Source organism: Falco punctatus (assembly GCF_963210335.1).
Source record: "Falco punctatus genome assembly, chromosome: 7".
Lineage (NCBI taxonomy): Eukaryota > Metazoa > Chordata > Aves > Falconiformes > Falconidae > Falco > Falco punctatus.
This window is the reverse complement of record NC_137587.1, coordinates 52349696-52362981: the sequence shown is the minus strand read 5'-3', so window position 1 is coordinate 52362981 and position 13286 is coordinate 52349696.

Sequence of the window (13286 nt, the reverse complement as noted above, 5' to 3'; positions counted from 1 at the left end):
CCATGCTTTTCATTTCTCATACAAAACCATGAAGTCAGATGTTTTCATTGGCAGTAATTCCTATGGAAATTTATAAGGGCTGGGGAAAGGGCTTATATACTTCTCCATCCCTTCTCAATCCAAAATACTCCCTGATGACAGCTGTGGGTTCTGACTTGAAGCCTTCTCAGGCTCCAGTCAATACTAAAGGGTTGAAATTATGCTCATGGATGCACCAGTGACTTAGGGCGCTTTAGCCTTGGTTGTGCCAGATGATACAACTTGGTTTCTTGGATGAAAATGCTAGAAACCAGTCCAGAGGAAAGAGAGCCCCAAATGCTTGATTTTACCTTTACCCTTTGGCTCCTGGCAAAATGATGCAAAGAAGTAAATTAACAGAATAAGGTCTTCGAGTTGTTTCTTTGAAACCAGCTGGCAGTGAGAACCTTACAAATTAAATGATACTCACATTCAGGAATGCCATGATCAAGATAGAATTAAACCCAGGAACTATTTACAAAAAGAGGAATAGCTTCAGAGAGGCATCCAAGGGAATGCCCTCTCAAGGAAGAGAGGCTTAAAGAGTATATATTCTTTAGGAGGGGAAGTACAGCTGCAAGCTTTTCCTACCCTGATAATAAATGCAGTATTAAAACATCAAATGTTTTTCCAAAACTACATTTAATATTTATTTTAAAAGGTGGGTAAAGCCCAATTTAGTTCTCTATAATTTAATGATACTGAGAGGAACAGAAAATTGGAATGGCTGTAAAACACTCACCAGATGACTGTAAAGGTCAGAACAGTACATTTCACTATCAGTTTTCATGGGTCTTACGTAACTCATCTGAAATTTTACTCTCAAAGCAAGAAGACTACAATGGTGTTTTATAAAGCGTTCCTCCTCCCCCTCTCCGACAGTTACTAGAAGAGCAAGGAAGAAACCTGACTTCCATGGAATTCTGACTCATTAAATGAAGCTTTTTAAGAGTCAGCGAAAGGGTATTCGCCTATTACAGCTCTTCACCTCAAAAAAATGCAACCTCCTGGGTATGGCAGCTGCACTGTTTCTCAAAAACCTCCCTCTGCACTCAAAGGGATCATCACTGCTAAGTCCATCTCACACATTTTCTAAGCCTTCATTCAAAGCAAACATTAGGAAGCAGTAATTTTTTATAGCCATCTGTTTCCTACTATCCACATTACATTTCTCTATGTAACATGAATTTACCTTTCTGAATGAGAAAGACTGAAGTTTTCATTAGTCAAACAGCCTACCTCACTCACAATTACCAAGCAAAATAGAATCAGCAACCAGTTTTGTACCGCAGATGTACTTGGGAAGAGAAAACAGATGCACTAATTATCTCTAGCCGACCCCCTGTGAGTTTCCTATAGGACACTTCCATTCTCTATCTCATGCCCGTAAAGCAGAAGCAATGCGATATCCCTACAGGGAGTTTGTTCTCTGCAGTTAGTCACGAAGGAGAAAAATGTAGATAACAGCTCTTTTCATCACTATTCAAATCTGAAAAAGATCCTAATACTGAATTTATTGCAGCAATTTACAGTATTTTTGTATTTTTACACACAACTTCCTAGTGAGATACTCAAATTGTGGTAAGACAAAAATTTAATTCAGTAGGCCTGGGTTTGCACTGTGTGGACTACTAAAAACTACAGATCATACTGAGGTAAGCATTAGGCCTTACCATGCTGCAATTTCTTTCTTTTCTAGTATGCTAAAGATTCTAATAGAAAAGAAACCTCATTAATCTACATATGTATAGATGGTACACAATAAACCTACTGTTAAACCAAAGATAATAATTTTGCTAGAATGATACAGAAGCAAAAGTCCAGCTGAAAAAAAGAATAATTTTGATATATAGCCATGTGACTCAGTGATCTTAAAAGTTTAATATGGGGAAGAAACGCTAACTCAGAACATATTTAGCCTATTCCACATTATCAGCAAGGTTGGCCATCTCTTGGTGTTCTAACTAGAGGTGCGTAGAACAAAACATGCTGCTTCACCAAGGTGAGGGTTTAGTTTTAAAGCAGATAAGTAAACCCATATATATGATCATTAGAAAGACAGAACTCTGCTAATACGAGGCAATTCAGACCACATTTCAAAGCAACTGCTTCAGGATAAATCTAGTTATAAATATTGCTGAAAAGAAAGATATACAACAGCATGAAAACCCTTGTAAACATTCTAGAAGAAATACATGTTCAGGTGAAGCAAAATAAATTGAACTGCGTGGAACTCACTTTAAGAGCATCAGACTCTGCCCTGCCCCCCCCCCTTCCTTTTTTTTTTTATTTCCTAGCTGCAATTTTTTTAAAAAAAAGACAGCCTTCAGATGCATACTGGCAGCTCTGCTTTGGACAAGAAGCACTTCATTGTTTTGTCAACCTCTTAACTAAGATATTAACATAAACAAATGGCAAATCTTCAGTTAGTAAACTACTTCTACTTCCACTCACCTCATCAGCAATAGCAGAACTCCCTACTCTTCCTAGAAAACACAGTTTTCTGCTGTTTATATTTTTCTTTTTTCCCCCTGGAATGGGGAACACCCAGGACTCTTGACCTGAACAACCTTGACCTTTGCCAGTAGGGTCTTTACGAAAGACCTGAAATCATATTGTCAGGCTCATTCCCTGACCCTCCACCAGTACAAATCCAACCCAGCCTTATCAGACCTGCAGATTGCCAGTGTCTCAACCTAGTATTTCATAGGCTTCCAGCAGATTTACCAGAAATACCATGCATTTCATGAGGCAATGACACTGATGAACAAGGAGCATCTGGACAGTGGTCTTGGTCACATGGTGGAGTTTTAGATGGTCCTGTGAGAAGCAGGTAGTTGGACTCTATGATCCTTATAGGTCCCTTCCAACTTGAGATAGTCTATGATTCTATGAAGAGCTTGCTTTTTAGTATGGAAAAAAGAAAACTGTTTGTACAATTTCTGCATGTTTGAGAAAAGTGGCAATCTTTCACCTCAATGCACCTCTCAGTCAAAGCCTAGACACATGCCAAGTTGTTTTGCTTGCCTCAGTGAAAAAAAAATCCAGCAAGGTGAGCAGCCTCACAGGCGTGCTGAAGCACAGGCTGGACAAGGTTGCCCGCCACCCTTCTGAGGCACACCATTGCAGAAGAATTAATTACAGCAGAGAAGAGCTGTAGCAGCACTAAATGCAATGTGAATAGTGAGCAGACCAAGATAATGTTTACAGTTACATACCCATTAAGATGACTCAGATACTCCAAGAAGCAGACCTGTTGGAAGAAGGTTCGCCAGAGTCAAGAAGATGCTCAATATGAGTTATACATCTTGCTCAACTTTATTAGTTTCTAACACTACTTATGTAGAACCGATACACATGCATATTCGTAAAGCAGAAATATAATTGGTTAGTAGTCTCTAAACGCGCGCGGTTCTCACACCCCTAGTTATCATGACTAAAATAAGCATTCTATCCATGTAGCTAATTGTGTTGCTGTGCTTCAGCCTTGTAGTTTGTTACTCCCTATATTCCCATACCGGTCCCTATCTTTCTTGGCCCTGCACCTGCTTTCCCAGCAGCTGTAGCTTGTTACAGCCACAGCCTGTTGGCACAACATAATTACTTGGTCTCAGGATTCAAGAGTAGCTCAAGGCTACCTTTCTTGTTAACTTCAGCACAGCAACTTCAGTACAATTCTGATTACAGGCCTATTCTAATACCAGGCCTGGATTTGCAGATCTTCATAGATTCTAAGGCCATGCTTCTGCAGCCATTCTTCTACACAGACAATCCAAACCAACATCAGCTATCACCCATTGAATAATTACAAAATTTATTAAGTCTTCAATCCTGTGATTAAGTAATACTGCCTTTGCAGCCCCTCCCTCCTTAAGGCCTCTAATAGACAGATGCAAAGAAGCAATCTTTGAACTATTTTTTGCTTACATTTTCCAGGAATTCACTGTGAGGCACCTCACAAAAATTGAGTATTTCAGTTCAAAGTGCATCAAAGTCATAAGGAAATGGGGAGCTGTTTTACCTGACAACCACAGCAACCTATTCTGTTATGCACACAAGTACTAAGTACAGCATTACTTCATCTGTTGTCTGTTTTTTTCAGACCCAATTCCAGTGTCAACTGCAACGTGTTTTTCCCCAGTGGCAATCCCAACAGGCAAATGCAAGGTGCTTTCTCTTCCATGGGTTGCAGTGCTGGGTTTTTGCTGACTGCCACCAGTCCTGTCAGTGTTTAGTGAAAAGGGAAGTAATTCAGAAAGACTTTAATGAAGTGACCAGTAGTAAAGCTTTGCCTGGAGAGGGCCTCACTGTAGGAACTGCCCTGACCAGGACTATAACAAACGTGTATTTCAGAAAGGAAGAGAGGCTATTTTGTAGGGCTGCACAATGGAAGTCTACTGTATTGGGCCATAAAGAGGAGACTTGTGTCTGCCTCTACACCAAGAAAACAGCAAAAAGGAACAGAGACTCCTCCATTTATCATCTGCCTTCCCTATTTCTTCTACTCCAATTGTATTCTTTCTTTCTGTATTAAGTGGGCTAAGTTTCACCAACATGAAGTTAGGTATAAGAACATTAGCTCTTCTTAGTTTATTTTACTATGTTAATCCATTGTTTTCTGGCATGCCTGATTTCTTTTGCTCTGCCCACAAGAGCTTGTGTCATTCTTTGGTTTATTTTAAATTTTCTGTAAATCTAGACAAGAATTAAAAAGTAAGAAATAATACAGATTACTCTAAATCTCCATTCAATCATTTCTGTTCAGTGATGTGCCTGCAATCCCTCAGCATATTCTAACTTAAGCATTCTAGCTTGAAATACATTTCTCACCAGTTTTTTAAGCTGCTGGTACCATTGCACAGAATGATACAAAGAATGCATTAGCCCTTAACAGGAAAAAGTTTAGGAAGAAAATTATTCATATATAGATAACTGGCTGGGGACAGTCAGAATATACCTAACCATAAGTTCTCAGTACCGTATGCAAACACCTCTTAAGTCAAGAACAGTAGGGAGGCAGCCAACAACACAGCAGCTGAGGAAAAGAAGTAGAAGAGGTATTTAACAAAGAGGAAAGTTCACATAATCAGCAGTTGATTTTGTTCGGTATGCAACAATGTCCAGGACATTCCATGCTCACCAAGGGCAGCCACTACAGCTTTGAGAAAAAATGATCAGAACTACAACTCTCTGCCAGGATCAAGGACTTCCATGAAGCAGAAGAGAAGTAGAAAGGTGTTCTGCCAGTTTGGATCACTCCAGGCACATGCTGTGCCAACAAACACGTAGTCATCTGTTGAGGAGAGTCCTGTGTCATATCTCTAAGGATGGTTCCACTGAAAACACTACAAGGGAACCATTACTAGTAAATAAGAAACTAGCAAATAAGAAACCAAAGAGCCACTGGTGTTGAAAAAATATGTTCTAAAAGGTACATGGCTTGTGACTATTTTCACAAAGAAGGACCATGATTGCTGCATTTTGTAGAACAAAAGATCACAGCCAGTGTTGGTATGAACTAATTATTCTGACAAATGCTAAAAGTGCTATATTTGAGGCCCCAAATACCCTTCCCAGACAAAAGTTTTTTTCTTCAGGCCTCTACATTTGTGGATATTTCAATAGACCTGCTCTGTTTCACATGCACAAGCAGTACATAAAGTAAAATAGAGACTTAATCTGCCTTCCCTGGAAAAGGGGGACCTCTGTTAGCCAGATATTTATTATTTTTTTAAAAGCATGAAATAATTGTATTTTATCCCAAAGAAAAAAGCTTTAAGGGATTTACAATACAGGCCTGGTGATTTGCAAGCAGAAAACTAACAAGTGTCAGGAGCAATTGTATTTGAAGACGACTGAAGAGAGGTCTTTATCTAAAGGAAGTTACTAAAATGTTATTTTCTTTATTTGATAGAATCATTTAGGTTGGAAAAGACCTTTGGGATCATCAGGTCCAGCCATTAACCCAGGACTGCCATGTTCATCACTAAACCATGTCCCTAAACACCTTATCTACGTGGTTTTTTGAACATCTCCAGGGATGGTGATTCCACCACCTCCCTGGGCACCCTGTTCCAGTGCTTCACCACCCTTTCAGTGAAGAATTTTTTTTCTAAATATCCAATCTAAACTTCCCCTGGTGTAACTTTAGGCCATTTCTTCTTGTCCTGTCACTTTTTCATCTGGGAGAAAAAACCTACTCCCACCTGTTTAAAACCTTCTTTCAGGTAGTTGTAGAGAACAGTAAGATCCCCTCTGAGCCTCCTTTTCTCCAGGCTAAACAACTCTAGTTTCCCCAGCTGCTCCTCATAAGACTTGTGCTCCAGCCCCTTCCCCAGCTTTGTTGCCCTTCTCTGGACATGCTCCAGCACCTCTACATCCCTCCTGCAATGAGGGGCCCAAAACTGAACCACAGGATTCAAGGTGCAGCCTCACCAGTGCCAAGTATGCATAACCGCGCGCTGGCTGGGCCCAATCCCCTGGTTGTCCTGCACGTGCTGTGAATGGCGCTCAGGATGAGCTGCTCCTTAACCTTGCCTGGCAACAAGGCCAGGCTGACAGGCCTGCAGTTTTCTGGATCCTCCTTCCTGCCCTTCTTGTAGATGAGCGTCATGCTGGCTAACCACCAGTCTTCTGGGTCCTCCCCAGTTGGCCAGGGCTGCTGATAAATGATGGAGAGTGCCTTGGCAATTTCATGCCAAAAGCTTGGTTACAACTTGCAAGAACAGGCTAACATGCTGTTTTAACTTTATCTGACATAAACCATGATAGGCCTTAGACTTTTTTTTTTTTCCCAGCAGCCCAAAACACCAAAAAATGAGCTGAATCAGCTTTTCAACATTTGGGGAAAAAAATAAAATGGCATTTCTCAATTAAAAAGAAAGTTTACAGAACATTTTATTTCCCACACACATGCACACGTAATTCTGGTTCTAATATTTCCTAATAGAGTTGTTAATGAATGGATAGTTGCTTATTTAAAAGCATGATCAGAGAGTCCAGCTCATTATGACTGCATGAATCTCAATTATAGCACTTAATCTTCTTGTATAAATACCAGTCATATTTCTCCCATAAGAACTTTTTTCTTAAGCACTTGAAATTGTATTATAAATGAGAAGCATAAAAATGTGATACAAAATGCAAAACATTATTAGGAAGTGGCTGGAGAACAGTTGCTTTGCTCTGTATCTTATACCTTCAAAATGGAAAACTGAAGCAGAGAAAGACTGGCTCATAATATAAGTTAATGAATATATAAAAAGGCTGCAATTAAATAAGCATATCTGTTGCTTTATAAAACTTCCCTTCTGTATTATAGACTTCCTTTTTACCTGATTTTGCTCAGTCCAATTCTTCTGAACAGCTATTGACAGCAATAGCCAGAAATACCACAGGTTTTCCTGCAGAAAATCCTACTGATACCAACTGCTAAATCCAGTGGTGCATGTCAATTTGATGACTCACATCTCTTTTATCATTTTAATCTCCTTTCCTTTCATGTTGAGGACCTGAAGTTTTACAGTTTCATCACAGTCTGCTCCTTTGCCTTCTCTTATATACCTAAGACTAAGTAGGACAAGTAGGAAAAGCGCACACCGGCTGTCACTAGCAGCATTTGTGCTGTTGTGATAGTAGACTTTAACAATTTACAATTCTTCTAGAACTTAAACAAAAGGAAGAGAGACATGAACAACTCTCAGTAATGCCACTCTGCTTGCCACAGAGTAGTAAGGTTTAAGAAGGAAGTATCCTCTTTCCTCTTGCTTCCTTCCCTACAATGCTAAAGTCTAGAAATTAAAGGAATAGCCACATTCCCATTTTAAGCTGTGCATTAAACAGAACAAAAATATACATTCAAATCTAAGACTTAAATGCTTGATATTTAGGGGTTTAGTTTCCTGCTCAAACAGAATGACTATACTTACTTGTGGCCATGATTAAGGCTGCTCTGTCATTTATGTTATTTAAGGTTACTATACCAGTTGGTTTTACCATTAGTCATTTAAAGGTCAGCCCAGTATATCTTGTCCTGTGTTTTGGTAGAAACTGAAACTCAACTTGGATAGATAAAATAAATTTCTATTATATATTTCCATTAAATATCTACAGCTGCCTCAGACTTAGACTAGCTTTGGATACTTAAAACACAGGCGTATGAACTCCAGCATACAGGTTGGCCTCTAAAACATCGTCTTCTCCAAAAAAACCCAAAAAAATTCCTAGAAATGATTGTACTTCTCTCAAGACTAGTAGTGCTAAATCAACTAATATGCAGTTACAGTTTAAGAGATGGTGGGATCTAAAAACTTAAGTCATGCTGGTTGATATTCTTTGACATTTGTGGACTTACACCCACAAATGTGCAAGCGTACAGTTGAAACACAGACCCACTTCTCATTCATCCAAATAAATGTGAGAGGGGAAAATGCATACATGATATACTTGCATATGGTATGTGTTTTCCAAAATCAAACCAAAGCTAGTTGCTCTAGGCACTCTGACATTTATGAATATAGCATACTTCCTACTGTAAGTCCTTAACTCAATGGTCTATATCACAGTCATCTACAGTAACCAGGTCATCAGTGAACTTGAGAAGTAAGAGCAGCATTTCTTCACATTAAATTGGGGGGTTTGTTTTTGTAAAAGATTATTTACAATACAATTAGCTTCTGATAGTCAAATTAATTCCAGTTTTGTTTTTTACTATGTTAGAATGAAAAACAACTTTTACTCTGAAAATGTCAGGTAATTGTCAAGCTATATTTAACTACCATGTTTCACTTATGAAGAAACATCATTTGAATAAACAGATGGTGTTGCTATGGGGTTGCCATCATCAGTAGAAGCTGTAGAAGCACACGTTTGACTGAAAGTGGCAGATACAAAGGACAAGAAAACAATATGTAATATTGGGCATTTCCAGAAGCAAACCCATGGTTATACTAAATCTTAGTTTATTTCATTCCTCCACTCAATAACATAGTTCTACTGTCAGGATTGCTTAAATTCCTGAGAACTAAATAAGAACTGAATCTTGCTAGCCAATTCTCAATTAATTTCAGGAGTATTTGTATTCCTAGGTCCTTTACTCCCTTCCCTGAAATCCCTAGGAAAGTGAATGCACAATTTTGTCTACTTCATCAAATCATTTATGTGGCTGGGAATCTATTGAAAATAGATTGTCATGCTACTTCAGGAACACGAACGCCACTAGCCAGCTAATGCATTTAGTCAGTATAATTTAAATATTATTTAAACAGCTAGTGTGGAACTAAAAAAAAACCGCTATGAAAATAGAGTATCCAAAGAAATGCAAATAGAAGGACTGTAAAGATGTTTATGATTCATGTCATTACTTGTATTAGGAGTTCAACTTTATTAAAAAACACACTAGGAGAGAGGCACTGTTTTATTTCCAAGAACTGCTTTAAAACTGCAACAGCTAGGAATTTTCCAAAATACAACAGAATTTTCATCTGCTTAAGCACTCAGATAATATTTAAGATTCAAAATTAGTACCAAGAGGGAGTGAAAAGGTAATCATGGACAATATTTCATCAGATGGTTATATAAGTTAATCATAATTCAGGAATGCTGAATCTAATTTTGATGCTATACTTGTGGATTCCTTTGAGATTTAAGAAGTGATTGTTTAGATTTCATTTTGACTTTACTCATCTTTAACTCGTGTACCTGCAGAAAAATAATGACCATAACCAATCAGTTCAGTAACACTTGAAAGAGCATTTCCGCAAAACTAATTCTGATATGCCGAAAGGACTGTGATTATTATTTACTTCAGAATTTTTCAGTGTACTAACACAAGGATGGACCTGCAGAAAAAGTCTTAAGCTCCTATGAAAACCTTACCACAAACATGCCGCTGCACAACAAAATCTAGCAAAGTCAGATCCATTGCTAGGAAAGATTAAAATATGGCAAACAGGAAAATCCTCTAACTGACGTAATGGCATCATCATAGTTCAGTGTCAGAATCTTAGGGAACCCGGAGACAAATTATAGCATTTTATGTACAATCATCACCAAGACAATGGGAGTACAGAAGTATTGAGCAAAATGAGGGCACAGAAGAAAAACTGTAACATGTTAAACTGAACAAAAAACAGACCATAAAAATATTGACAGAAACCATCTTCCAAGTGTAACACAGTAAAATAAGATGTGAAAGATCATGTGTTACATTGGACAGAGGTAAATTTGCTTTGTTAACAAATGTATATAGTAAGGAAACTTATCTACCTTCCTACGGACACCACACAAACCACTCTTTGAAAACTTAAATTCTGAGACTTTTTTGCTGTGGTGACAAGCCTAGTTTTGATCTAGACCAGAAGTTTCTATGCTTTACAACCAATAAAGTTTCTTTCTGTGTTTACTAAACAGCTGGCACTAATGCCAAAGCAGATTAGATGTTTTTGTTTCACTACCCAGTTTCATAACTTTTGGAACAGCCATTTCCACTTTCAAGGGTATTCCTTACTAAGGTATAACTGTTAGATTCACATACACATACTGTTAACCTGACGTGGAAGGTGTCACAACAAAACTGCAAGTAAAAAGGACTTGGCTCAGTTCTTATATAGATATAAGAACTTATATATAGTTCTTATGTATATGATATGTATGTGTGTGTGTATATATATATATATATATATATAAAAATAGCCTTACACTTCTAAAGTCCCCAGATGGAATGAATCCCTAAAACAAGTTGCTGGCCAAATTCATTTCTCTATCTTCTTTCATGTTGTTTTGTAGAATTATGAACACCCCCCATGCCCTCCTTCCTTCAAAGTGAGATCTAACTGCATTTTATTTGCATTACATCTGGAAGTGATCATAAAGCTTTTATAATTTAATGATAATGAAAGGAATGCAAGCATACATAGCTGCATGTTAGTAGAACCTTCTTGCCAGATACAAAGCCAGTATTCTCTATGCAGAAGTACTATTATAGCATCTTTTCAAGCCATAGTTATTACAATGGAGACTAAATGCAGTCCTTAATTTCAATTATATCATTGTGTCTAGCATGCAGATACCTTTCCATCACGCTCCAGATCATTGCCACTAACCAGAAATCAGCACCTATGACATTTTATCCAAAAAAATAAGTACATAAACAGCTTCAGTCTACCTGCAAAAACAAAGTCATCCAGGAAATTATAAATAATTTTCATTACATGTTAGATCTGTAATAATGAATTGCAAATAGCAAGTTATTGTAATGGTTATAAATGACCTCAGAGCATTCAGCCAGGAGTTGGTTTGTGAACAGTTTTTATAATTCTTTCAGCAATGAAAGAAACAGCACCCTAGAAAAAGAAGCTTAACTTCAGAAGCCAAGTTAATGAATGCATACAAATTGAGATTCCTCCCCACTCCTCTCAGAGGCAACACTTCCTGCTCTCACAATTTTATCATGACTCTCACTATTTTTAGTGGTTTTCTTAGAGTCTCTGCTGCTGGAATCACGCCTGAGTGTCTTAGCATTAATTTTAAAAGAAAAGATTATCACTCCTCTGCATCCTGAGAAAAGCTTAAAAGTGTGAAACCAGTGCAGCCTACAGGCTAAAAAACTAGAAAGAATACAAGAAATTCAGGGTGGGTTTGGTTTTGTTTTAAAAAAAAACCTCACGATTTCTAAGCTGATGTCTTGAGTGGCAGGAGCTAGATGATGCATCGACTGCTTATAGCTGACCGTCCACTGGAATCTCTCCAGAACTGATGTAATAAGGCACATCAGCAGTTTTACATGGAAAACATAGGCAACGTCACTTTCCCTGCTCTTCCTATGCAGTAGATATTGTTACTTTTTAGAGTGCTAATCCAGCTTTTCTTAATTTTAGAGAGAACACGACCTTTTGAACTGAGTATTATTTTGTGCACAAACTATTTTTGGTTTACAACAATATAATTCTGTTTTTCTTCTCTGAAAATGCTAACTCTTCTACAGCTAGGAGCATCTTGTGTTAAGAAGATAAAACTAAGAGTCATGCTACCTGTAAGGTGTAAACACATGTAAAGAAGGCTGTAACACCAGGTTTCCTTAGGGGAAAGATGAAGCTTTTACATTTGCCTTAACAGAGCTACTTGCTTTTAACTATACATTCAGATGGAATTTGAAAGAAAGTTACAAGACATTGTTTTTATATGATTAAACGGCTTTTTAAAAAAACTGCCACTAGATGGTGCAACAGCTTAAACAATTAATAAACCAGCACCCGCGCCTCTTCCCTGCCCCCAAGAAAGTAAGCTCAGCAACAGCAGGAGACAACACCCAATTGGGAAGCAAACTTACCTTCTAGAATTTGTATTTGTCAAAATACCAGTCAAAAGACATAATAATTCACCTCCTTCTTTGGCATTTCTTTTAAACAGGAGGGAACAATAGTTGCTCATCTGAGGAAAACCGAACAGTAGTGAAATCACTACGACTATGGTGCTGTGACTGAGAGCTACAGGAGGAGGGAAGTGACCAGTGACTGCAGATCAGGGTAGACAGAATGCCGTTCTTGGGATTGAGAGACACAAATTCAGCTCCCTCTTCTGCTGGACAGTCTAAGACAGAAAACCCAAAAGAAAGTCTCAACCTCATAGCACCACAGTTCTCATCTGGAAGTAAAAAATATGGAGCTGGTTTTTAGTACTTGCAACTTCAGACAGATGCTGAAAGGACAAATACATTTTAAAATTATGCCATATTCCAGAACTGTTAAGTATTTTAGTATATGTGTGAGAGGCACATGACAGCTTTGGCATTCACTTTGCGTTGGCCTAGGGTACTCAAAACAGATGCATTTTGATTAAAGTGAGCTATGATGACTTTCAGAAGTCTTTTACCTGCTACCGCAGAAGATCAGACCCAGTTACTCAGGAAATGCTTCTACTGTGCTCTTAGCAATTCTTTTAGTGCCTACTATGCCATCTTCTGAAGCTCTGGATTTTGAAGAAAGCCTTGTGGGTCGAATGTTTTACTATCCAGTTAAAATGGTTAGTTATGCCTGGTGGTCAAATATGGTTGGATTTCTGTTACAGTAATTTTGTGTAAACATTTATCATGAGTGCCAGGAACCATTTCTTACAAATAAAGTTAAACTGATAAATAAAACAAAATGTCTTCTCCAGTTCTAGATGCATAGCATAGGAAGTTCTGAGCTTACTTTGTTCACAACCAGCAGAACTAGAAGCCTAAAGTGTATGTTATTCCAAAATACATTTTTTAATGATCATCAGTAAGC